The following is a 12,048-nucleotide window of genomic DNA, read 5'->3' as shown; positions in this document are numbered from 1 at the left end:
ATACACGCCTCTGGCTCCTTTTTCAAGAGAAGCTGTAAATTGCTGAAAGGATTACAAACTGATGCCAGCGGGTACCTGGTGTCTTCTCAAATCCTCTCAGAGGTACTTCTGATTTATCACCTCAGTTGTTCGAGTGAGAGGCTGCATGGTGTGCTCAGCAGTATCCAAAGATTCATCCACACACCATAAAGATCATCCAGAAAGCTTGTGCAACATAGGTGCCTCAAATTGGCTCGAGACTGTCAGTAAGCCTGGGACAGTGCTCAGGAGTGTGCATTTTAAACATACTCCCGGTGATTCTGACTCGCATGTAAATACTGTGGTGTCCTCGTGTAACACATCTGTGACTTCCAATTACAGATCTGCCGCGAGCAAGCTGTGAGTTACTTGCTCTGCGCCTCTGTGCCCTTATCTCCACCACTTACAAGCTAAAGTCACAACTCTTCTAGAAACAGTAATACAAACCTGGGGGACAATTTGGGGGCACCAGGCCTGAAATGGGTGATGTCTGAGGCGCCTTATCTATATAATGGGGGTGGGGCGGGGCGGGTTGGCTGATCGCTAAGGTATCTTTCCAGCTCAAACACAGCTCCCTCAGAAAAGCCGAGTGATGCGAATTAACTTGTCTAAGGGTACGCGGGCCAGAGAGAAGGCTGAGAACTTTAAAGGCGGGCCATCCCCTCTTCTCCCAGTGCATGGTCCCTGCGGCCAGTGCCACCCGCGGCAGGACGCGGAAGCCAGGGCAAGGACGTCGTCAAGGTGCTGAACGCTGCCCTCAGCAGAGCCTGAAACTGTCCGGGACCCGCACGACCAGCGCCGCCCAATAGCCCAGTGCAAAAGACTGGAGGGCAGGGCGGGGCCGGCAGCATGTTGCCCGGCAACCGCTCCCCAGCGTCCCCACCGCCGACCCAGTGTCCGTAGTGGACGTCCCAGCCCGCAGCTAGTACCGTACCATCTGCTGGGACACAAACCAGCAGCCTCTGCTCGGATCTGAGGGCCAGCCCAAGACAGGTCCAAAGGGAAACCCCAGCGCCACTGCTCTGCTCTGACTGACACGCCCGGGGCTGGACAGGAAGTGGCTGTTGCCAGCGGACTGTGAGTGGCCTAGGCTGGGGCACGGGGCGGGGGTTCCGGGCCAAGGTCAGGCCGGAAGGCGGAGGAAGCAAAGCACTGGTCGCTAAAGTAACACTGGGTCGACATCTGACCTCTTTTTTTCTTCTGAGAGGAGAGGATCTCACTCCCATTGGTTTAATATCCCATTGGTTTAATATCCCATTGGTTCAAAGTCTTCACTGGATTTGGGAGAGACAGTCGTGAATGCGAATCCAGTTTTATTTATTGATAAATGTGTGACCTTCAGAAATCTGGGTAACCTCTTTGAGGCTCAGTTTTCTCATCTATAAAATGGAGAAATGGCACGTTTTCATAAGGTTTATGATTAAAGTGTCTGGAACCGAGGAATAAGTGATTGGTGAATACAGAGGGAATCTTAGTAAGATATAGGGCTGAATGAGTTAAAGGATACATTCCTTACCATTCTGAATTGATGCACACACCCTTAGAAATTCCAGTATGTTTTTATAAACAAAAGTTAAGCATATAAAGCTCTAGGTTACTACAGGAGAAAAGCCGGTTTTGGGGAAACTTAAGATTAAAGTGGTGCTCAGAATTACTTGGGACTTCTTGTCAAACTTGCAGGTACTGTATGGAAACCTCTTTGATAGGGACTGAGGAGCCCCTGGAGATAGAACTTATCAGAGGACAGTGGGATCCAGGCATGCATGGCCAGCTAGATCCAACATTGATTCCAAGACTGACTTGTGGCCTAGTTCTCATGCATACCTGAGCCCTATGGAAGATGGATGCCTGAGCCTTGTGGAGGATAGAGGTCTATTTGAATTCTCCATGAAGACAGGTACACATGCAGCCCAGCCTTAGTACCCCCAGTGGAGTGTAGCACAAGGTGCCGGAGGCATGCTCCTCCCCTTGACAGCATAGTAAGTATAGATAGGATCAGCAGAGTGAGCCCTCCTGCACATAGTCTGCAGCCAAAGGCTGTGGGACTGGGGGACCAGCAGGACACAGTCACAGTGACTGGCCCAAGGGACCAAGATGTCTCATGAGAAGTAGCAGGAAGTTGAGGCATCTGGGCAGAGCAAGGTTTTTAGTGAGCACTGCTTAGGCGTAGTGTGGGGAGTCCCAGAAAGATATCAAGTACCTTAGAGTGAAATTAGAGCATGAACCAGTGACATTTTGGTTGTTTCTATTAGTATCATACCATTTTCCTCTCTGGCTTGTCAGCCCTTGAGTACGTGAAGGCAGTCTCCAATCTCAGGGTGTTTTTCATCATTTTGGGGCTGACAGTTTCAAATCACTTTCTGAGGCACTATTCTTTTCACCAGACTTTTTTACCTAGGTTCCAGAAAGACCTGCCTCCAATGACTCTACCACTCATTCATTCACACAATCATTCATCATATGTAAAAGTTCTACATCAAATGTGTTCCAGATGCTATGGAAGACTAGTAGGGTGAGCTTGATAAATACTTACCACACACAGAGTGATTATGAGCAGGGTGTTTGGAGCCATTCAGTCTGGGTTCAAATCTCAGCTCTCTACTTATTAGCATTTATTAAAATGTCATTAAGCACCTACTATGTACCTTCTACCATGCCAGGTACTGCACCTGATCTTTTTGCACCTGAGTACTACTAACACCAGTCTACTGCTACTACTAGGTGTGTGACCTGAACAAGCTACTTTATCTCTCTGTGCCTTAGCTGCCTCACCTGTAAAACAAGATTGTTAAATGACATCTATCCCATAGGGTTGCTGTGGGAGGTACAAGAGTTAATACAGGTTAATGTGCTCCCAATCATGCCTGGAGCATTATCAACACTCTGTAAATGTTACTGTTATAATTGCTACTGTGCTTAGTATACATTAGGCCAATGACCCTGACCCTTGACTCATTCTGGGTCAGCAGTCCTGGGGTTGATATTCTGCAGCAACATCCCTCCCTGGGCACCTTGAGTGACAAAGTACAGACATTTTATTAAATGCCACAGATGCAGTGAATTGCAGGTGGTACTTAATCATCAGACCCAAGAAGCTTATCACTGAAGGAAGTAAAGGTCATCAAAAATGATAATTTAAATTCACATAGTGATAAGTGTTATATGAAATAAAAGGTGAAAAGCAAAACTAGCAAAGGGTACAAAGAAAGTCTAACCACGATGACTTGAGGGGTGAGAGGCATGGTCACTTGAAGAGGGAAGTAGAAACAGTACAGCATGGGCCAGCAGGAGGGAGCTCTGAGGCTGAGGAACCCACAGAGGCTATGCTTGGCTGCTGTCCAGAGAGCAAGAGATGAGAAATGCAGGATGAAGTGTGGCCAGCCCCAGCAGGGCCTTTGAGAGCTGTGTGAAGGTTTGGGGTCTTTATCTTGAGCACTATGAGCCACCTCTGTGGGGTTTTAGCAGAAGAGAAACATGCTTTGATTTTTTTTAATAGAATATCATTCTGGGTGTAATATGGAGAATAATCTAAAAGCAGGCAAGAGGGATGTTAGGAGACAATTTAAGAAGTTGTTGATAGTGGGAAGAGAGGTGAATTTGAAATTTATTTTGGGGGAGAATTGACACCAGGGAAGTATCAGCAATGACACTGGGTTTCTGGCTTGAGCCAGCCTGTGACTCTCCATTGGCTGAGATAGGGAAGACTAGGGGAGAACCAGGTTTGGAGAAAAGATGAGGCCAGATTAGTCATATACAGTTCAAAATGCTTATGAGTTACCCACCTGTACATGTTGGCTACATTGATCATTGCCCCTTAATGTGTAGCAAGCAGGCACAAGGTGTCTAGAATAGACTGTGCTTCCTACCTTTCCTTACATATAATTAAGTTTTGGCCAATTAGATATAAGCAGGAGCATTGGTGCTATTTCTGGGAATTATCCTAGAAGAGGATTCTTTTTCTTGTCTTTTTTTTTTTTTGCTAGTTGGAGTGTGGACACAACGGCGAGAGCTGCATCAGCTATTTTAGACCACGAGGTAGAAGCAATTCGTTGAGGATGGAAAACTACAAACTAGGATGACTATGACATTGCTGTACTGGATTTGGACTGCCCAACCACATGTTTTTGTTGGCAAGGGACATTTTAACCCCAACAATATTTCAGAAGCTGGGAATATGAAGACTTTGATCTTGTTTAAGTCACTGCTCTGTGGGGTTCTGTCACTCCCAGCCATATTTAATGTTAACTGATATGAAAGGCACTATTCATTCCTTCAACTAATGTTCTCTTAATGCACATATCCTTACTTTTTATCTTAAGTCTAAATAGTCGCAATGTTGTTATACTGGCACAATAGAAATACTAATATTTTGAAATAAAACACACGGTGATTTCTAAATGCATCTTAACCAGTGGACTCTAAACAACAGAGCAATTTGACACTGAACTCATACAATTAAGATTCTAATGAGTAATGTTTTCTTTATAGTTAGACATTATATTCTTTCTTCTCCTGGAAGTCTTATTTCCATTTCATACCTCCCTACTCAGAGCGTTGTCCTCATATAGGATACCCTTATGCTCAGATGTCTTTGATCATCTCATCATACTTCTCTGCCACAGAAATATCCATAGACATGGTGGAGTGTTTGCTGTGCTGAGAGCCTGTGCCGTGAGCACTCCTCTGTCCTCAGTGAGCTCAGCATCCCCCGAGGAAGACCAGTACATTAATGAGAAATTACAGAAGAGCGCCATAAGGGCAGTGATAGTCCGATGCCTGAAGAAGGGGAAGGAGGAGGAAACGGTATGCTGCAGTAACAAGTCCACAAGCTTTATGGATTATAACAAGAAAGGCCCATTGCTCACCTGTTCTACATAACCATGAGCATATTTTCATGGTGAGGTGGAGGCTGAGGGAGTGGGAGGGCCCCGGGCAGAGGGGAAATTTAGAGGCAGAAAACTTGTGGTGTGTAGAAAACAGAAAAGTTCAAGGCAAGAATGGTGAGAGACGAGCCCAGAGATTGGGTGGGGGATTTCAAGGAAGGAAGCCTTAGGAAGAGTATGAAGCAAGGAAAGGACAAGGCAAGAACGAAGGTGAGAGGTGAAAGAGTTACCTGGGCAGCTGTCACACACAAGCAGCAGCGAGGGTGTTTGGTCCTGGGTTGGGCTAGAACAAAAACACTCAGCAGCCTCTGATTGCTGGGCTGGTGGCCTCTTCGGGAGTCCCTTCATCTGGTGACTCCCACACAGACGTCTGTGGAGCCCAGACTTCACATCAAACCTCAACCCTAAAACCTGACAGGATAACTACACTAACCCAACAGGATAGCTGACTGTTCTTTCTTGGGAGGAGAGATTTTGCTTCATTTTGTCTTTGTGTTGCCAACACACTGGCATTTAGTTGGAGCTAAATAAAGATGTGTTGACTAAATGAACTAATCTCTCGCTGTGCTTAGAAAGCTAATACGTGTTATTATAGATAGAAATGGAACGGGAGTGTTTAGGTTTTCTTGCCTCAGGCATCCCAGGTGGTTCTTCCTGGAGGACAAGCACTGTTACAGTCACAAAATACTTTGTGGTATACACTTTCCACGTGACAGATTGACCACTTTAAAGTGTCAGAAGTCCCAGTAAACCAGTAGCTGAGCCATCCACAAAGATTTCAATTATCTTTCTCTCAGGCACAAGTAGGGTCTCAGTTCTCTATGGCCTCGTGACTTGCTTTGACCAATGCAGTGTGCAAAGAAGTGCAGTGGGCAGAAGACTTTAAGAGTGAGCATATGTGTCCCCTCCCCCAGACCCAGCAACAAGGTGGTGGAGGCCCATCCCTGAGGGAGGATACATGGAGCAGAGACACCTGTGTACTCTGAGGGGCATGTAGAATGAGTGAGCAATGGACCTTTCTGTTGTAACCGTAACAAGAAAGGCTTCTTTGCTACTGCAGCACAGCATGGCCAACATGTCTAATACAGCCACTCAGTCCATATATTGTTCACTTAACTACATGATAAAATCCAGAGACCTTGTGCATGAGTCTATATAGATTATGATCACTGTGATGTACATTTTAAGGGCCAATGTCATATGTTTTCATATACGTTCAAAACTGTAAGGGGAACCACACTTTTAAAGCACTGGTGACTTGTATTTCAAATATATTTCTCCTAGGGGAATTTGTGAACCCTAGCTTCACAATTTCCACATAAAAGTTTTACTTTTTCATTATGTCCTCAGTAAAAATTGGAGGACATTTGATTACCTTTCAGTGTATAGTAAATCTGAGACTTGGAGATTATCATAAGCCATCTCTCCTGTCTTTTACTCTTCTCTCTTTTGTGTAAACAATCCTAGTGCTCTCCTTTTTCTCATCAATCATATTTTATAAGCTTAGAAGAGACTTGAAAAAACTTCCCAAGGATAACTACACGAGGAATAAAGCAACCCTACCTTTGCTGCTGAGAGTAAAAGGCATAGACAAGGTCTGCCTGAATCTAGGAGCCAAAGCACTAAATGTGTTGTTACATAAAACTCCTCATCATGACTTCTGGGGTTGCAATTTGGATGTAAGTTGGGTTTTAAGATCTAGAGAGGGAAGAAACTAAAGGAGCTTAGCCCTGCTTCTTCCCTCCCTAAAAAGAATCCATTTGATTTCCTCCAAAACACGCAACCTTTCATTCAAAACAAATAAACACAAAACAGTAGCTAAAATGCTTGCCTCTTGTATCCTTGCCTTGCTCTTTGAGGTCCTCCCTTAGGGGAGATGAAGGACTCTCAGGACATAGTCACAGACCTACCTAGTCTGTGTGTTGCTCTGTGCTAAGAGTCTCTCTGGGATTTATTTCTGGGCCTCCTTAGTGACACTGCAGTTATCAACAACAGCCACCACAGCAGTCATGATAACAAGTGAGGCTTGCTGAGCTGCTGTGTGCCAGGCATCATGCTCAATCCTGGGCATGCATTACTTCATTTGAATCTCCTTGAACCCTCCAAGGTCTTATTCCCATTTCACGGACAAGAACATGCAGCCAGAGAGACTAAGAGACTTGAAAGAGGTTGAGCAGAGATGCAAATCCCCCAGGCTGTGTCCCTGAAATTCCCGCTAGCCCCGCTCAGGGCACTACCTCTTGTTTCCATCCTTCCTGGGACACCCTGTTTCAAACCCCTGCAGTCATGGCCATCCTGGGTGCCTCTGTCCTACCTTGGCCCTGTGAATTATAAACCTTGTACAGGCTGTGCCCTGTGCTTCACAGGCTACCCCAACCCTCCCAAAGGTTGCTTTTAATCTTATAGCCAGAGGAATGAGTCCTGCACTCCCTTAAGAAAGCAGGATGACTCTAACAATATCTTTCTTTGGAGACTTTCCTGTGCATCTTGAGATTTCTTACCTGAAAAGGCAAAGGAAGTTGAGCCTTCAGTGCCAGCAAGACAGCATCTCCCACTGTCTAGTGTGGAGCAGCACTGCCACCATGTGGGCTGAAAGACTACAGCGGAACAACGGCAGTGGTGAGGAAAGGCCAGGGAACATGCATGGTCAGCTGTTCTTACATTTACTTAATGTTTATTGAGCGCCTACTATGTATCATGTACTTGGCAAGGCTCCTTCTATAACTGATACTGCTGCTGAGGTTGATTCTCTGGAGAGTGCATTAAAATGTCAATGATTTAGTTCTAGAGATGTTTAACACGGATTCATCATTTATTTGGGGTACTTAGTCACTCATCTAAGGGGTGATTGCTACCACTCAGAAATTATAAAGACACATTAGCTTTGTGCAGTGGGATTCACTTTGCTTCCAAGGTTGGTAGGACAATAGACTCATAGAAAATTATAAGGCTCCAGAGTTACTTACTATTCTGATATAGGGTCCACCTCAATTACTGTGAAAGGCTGGAGATATGTATTTTTAATGAACACATTTTCTTTTTTTATATCAGTAGTTTAATACTGTATTAAAAGCATATCATAGAAATTTCAAAAAAGAAAAAGACCAGAAAATCATTCATGATTGCCTTACCTGCACACCCACATTGCTAATATAAGTGTTTAATTTTTAAGAAGTGTTTAATTTTCATTTTTCTTTTTGTAAATTTTTTCAGTAATACAACCATGTTTACATATGACTTTATTTCTTACTTCATTGGTATAGCATCATAGCATCATAAAGGCTACTGACACATTCTGGGCACCTACGGTGACCTAGGCCCTTCACTAGGGGCTTTAAATGCATCTCATGATGCGGTATGACAATCTCAGGTGATGATATTATTATCTTTCTTGTAGCAGACAAGATAATCGAGGCTTAGAGGGGATACCTATGTATCATGACTCTCATAAGTCTGTTACATATAATTACATTGTTTCTATTACTAATATTTAATGTGTGCATGGCAGTCCACTTACTCGTTTATTCTGTCACTTGGCTGCTTGTTATTTTACATTTTTAGTTTCTTTTAACATTTTACTCATGTAAAGTTTCCTGCAATGAGCATCTCTAAGTATAACTTTTTATGTACCTAGGATTATTAAAACAGCTTTTCAAGATTACCATGGTGCTCAGCAAATCTTACCAAGTCCTCTGGAAACCAGAATGTTACGAGAACAAGCTTTGTTGTTGAGAGTCTCAGCTAGTTGGAGCTGAGTGAAATTCAGCCGTGTTTGACCCACATCTTCCTAATTTGTTCTGTGTTTAGGTAGCTATTTATACAAGAGTCTTGAAGTCATTCTAAATATTTTTTCTTGAAATTTTTAACTAAATGAGAAACAAGATTGGATTCCCAGTCTTGTTCACCTGTTTGGATGACTTTAGGGAAAGTAGCTAAAGAGTTCACATTACTTCTACAACAGGGTGTGGGGTGTGTGTGTGTGTGTGTGTGTGTGTGTGTGTGTGATTCATCTTCAGAGGCAGGTTATTAGATTCTAGCAATTTGAAATATGTATGAATATTTTATATTGAATGTCATGACCATGAGACTTTACTGTTCCCTGGGATTGATGCATGTTGGAGAAGGGTGGTTAGCACATCAACCAGACATCTGTTTACACTTTAGTCAAGGTTAGTCATTTTCAATCATGATTTATATTAAACTTTCCAAAAAGCGTTTGAAGTGACTTAAAACTAAAACACATGTAAAACAGGACAATTGTGATTAATCTATGAAAAAATAAATATTTTGAAGAAAAAACTATATGAACACTAACACATTGTAAAATTGAATAGTAAATTTAACTTCAAGTTTTTCCATAGGTGAAGTCAAAAAATAATTGTGGGTTAAATAATTTCTTCTTCTTTCAGTAAAGCTACTGATGTTCATGAGGAACAGAAATGTATTTAAATATTTGTAAGAATGTGGGAGTTCATGTTCTCACAATATACAGACCTCAACCAAAAGTTGTACTATAATTATTCATGTATTAAATTTTTAATCAAAAAAGGTCATTTTAATATAATAAGTATTTGTCCTTTTCAGTAGTAGTATTTGTTCACTTTTTGGTCATTCCTGCTCTGAACTGTCTTTGGTCTTGTATAGCCCATGATATTTCCAAATTACTACCTTTCCTAGGAGGCAAAATGTGATTTAGTAAGTGAGAATTATATGTTGAGTTACTTAGTTGAGTTCATTTCTTTGTATAAGCAAATAAAATGATAGAAAACTAAAAAATAAATAAATAAAATAAAATGGATTTTCAAAATGGGTTTCTCAATCAAGATTTTGAACTTTTACAGTTAACATTTCCAAATTGCTTCTCAATGCATCTGTAAAAATTTGCACAAATGAACATTATACTCAATAATGTATGAGAGTGCCAGCTTCACAGTATCCTCACCAGCACTGAGTTTTAATTTTTTCACCCATGATAAATGAATTGCTTAGCATATCTTTTATTATTAGAGAAGCAGAAACCTCTTCTGCTTCCTACCACTCCCCCCACCGCAGCCTGGTGCTTTCCAGTTCCTTCTAGAACCACAGCAGAGAACACACTGTTGTCTTGGGTGGCTCTTCCTTTGCCTTACCTTTTTAGAGTTCTAGAATATATCTATCATCTGGGACCATGTAAACCTGGGATTATTAATGTAGGTCCTGGGGTCAATGGAAAAAAATTCAAGAGGTCTGTGAACTTAATTGGGAAAAATTACAGTTTTATTTTTACAAACAAGCCACTGAAGTTTATCATGCATTTCATTGTTAATGTAGGCAAAAACCTGCTGTGGTGTTACTGGCCCTAATGTCATTTCCACATAGCAACTCTTTGACGTCATAGTAGTCATGAGATATGTTACCGGAGCTTGTTTTGATGTGCTAGTAAATAAGCACATGTGTCACCATATCACACATTTGAATTCAAAATATTTTAATAATCATGTATCAATATGTTTATCTTCCTTTTTAATCCCATGTATTTTTTTAATTAGTTTAAAAATATTTCCATGAGAGGCAGCCCATACCCTTCACTTGTCATAACAAAAGGAAAGTTGAAAACTCCTTTCTTCTCTTTATAAAAGAATTCCAAATACAGTGTAGATATTACCTCCTCTAGGGAGTAATGTTCAATTCTTTTCCCTTGGGTGTTCATAGTGACTTTACAGTGAAGATGCCTGGCAGACACTACCTTTGCAAGTGGCCAAGGTCAAGGTCAACATCACCAGCAGTAAGTGATGATGATGTCACGTCTCCCTAATGCGATGCCATGAGATAAGCATGTCACCTCTGGGACATTCTTCCCCAGAATTTATAACCCCAGTCCAATTAGGAGGAAACATTAGACAAACACAAATCTAGGGACATTCTACAAAAATCTGACCAATATCTTCTAAAGTGCCAAGGTTATAAAAACAGTCTCTTAATTCGGGTACTATAACAAAAATAAGTTATGAAACTAGTGGCTTCTATAAACAACAGAAATCTATTTGTTACCGGCCTGGATGCTGAGAATTCACAATCAAGGCCCAGTCAAGGGTGTCTGGTGGGGATTTGCTTCCTGGTTCATACATGGCCATCTTCTTGTTCTATCCTCTCAAGGTGGAAAGGGAGAAGGAGTTCTCCAGCACTTCTCTAAGAAGAGAACTAAAAGTGGTCCACTTTCATGACAGAATCACCTCCCAGTGGCCTTATTTCCTAATATAGCCCATTGAGGATTAGGATTTCAACACATGAATTTTAGGAGGATAAAAATAGCAAAGGGGAGTGGCCCATAGATAGTATTGAATACATGCACCCTATCCCCTTGACTTTGATAATTCTCTATGTTTTGACCAGGTACTCACATACTCAACTTTATTAAAAAGGAATTAATAGTGTTCTTTTGATTTTAAAGGAAAAATTTCCACTCAAATTGACTTTAGTAAAGGGGGATATGATATAATTGATTCATGGAAATGAAAAGTACAACCTTTTCAATTCTGTGAACCAGTGGGGCTCCAGAGCAGGATTTATTCTGCTTCCTGTTTGTCAGTTCTAATCTCAGGCAGCCTTCTCCCTTTGGGTGGCACCTGGAAACCGACTTCTCTTCTTATGAGTTCAGATAGAGCTTTTTTTATGTTAGGAGTTTCTGTAAAAGTCCTGGGAGTAGAAGAAACATTTCAAAAAGAAAATCAAAGTGGTGTTAAGAGTGGAAAAGAAAATGGACACCAGCTGGGGAAATATATTTGTCCACTACAGATTCGCTGTGGGGATTAAGAGAATGTGTTTTAAAGTGTCCACTACATACATAAACAAGCCTTCAATTAATGAGTCACTATAACAATATCAATATCCTCGTATAATTGCTTACTCGAAGGAAACATGTTGCACACTGTGGGATACAGTCAAGGGTAGACACCATTACCTCCTTTGGGGTTCATCAGATAGAAACAGCTCCATTCAAGAGCAATTCATTTCCTAGGCCCCAAAGGAGGCTGTGGCTTTCTATCTGGAAGGCCAAGCTAGAAAAGTCTTCCTGTGATTCTCAATATATCCACTTGGTGACAGCCTTATCCCACTCCGTTTCCCTCCCCAGCCAGTTCCCACCCAGCCAGGAGCCTGCCCATTAGCA

At 42.0% G+C, this 12,048-nt stretch overlaps 1 protein-coding gene across 10 annotated transcripts in view; it reads right to left on the bottom strand.

The window, feature by feature from the left end:
• Ttc12 (tetratricopeptide repeat domain 12) overlaps positions 1 to 1,092 on the bottom strand; it is an 89,056-nt gene extending 87,964 nt beyond the window's left edge. For all 10 annotated transcript variants that reach the window (XM_087212380.1, XM_087212385.1, XM_087212388.1 and 7 more), the window contains exon 1: positions 953 to 1,092. The gene's annotated coding sequence lies outside the window, so the exon portion shown is untranslated. The remainder of the gene's footprint in view (positions 1 to 952) is intronic.
• Positions 1,093 to 12,048: the final 10,956 nt, after the last annotated feature.

This window comes from Heterocephalus glaber, unplaced genomic scaffold (assembly GCF_053883595.1).
Source record: "Heterocephalus glaber isolate CG9 unplaced genomic scaffold, H.glaber_assembly_v1.0 deba00001429, whole genome shotgun sequence".
NCBI lineage: Eukaryota > Metazoa > Chordata > Mammalia > Rodentia > Bathyergidae > Heterocephalus > Heterocephalus glaber.
The sequence above is the reverse complement of the archived record's forward strand: the minus strand, read 5'-3'. Positions and strand labels throughout refer to the sequence as shown.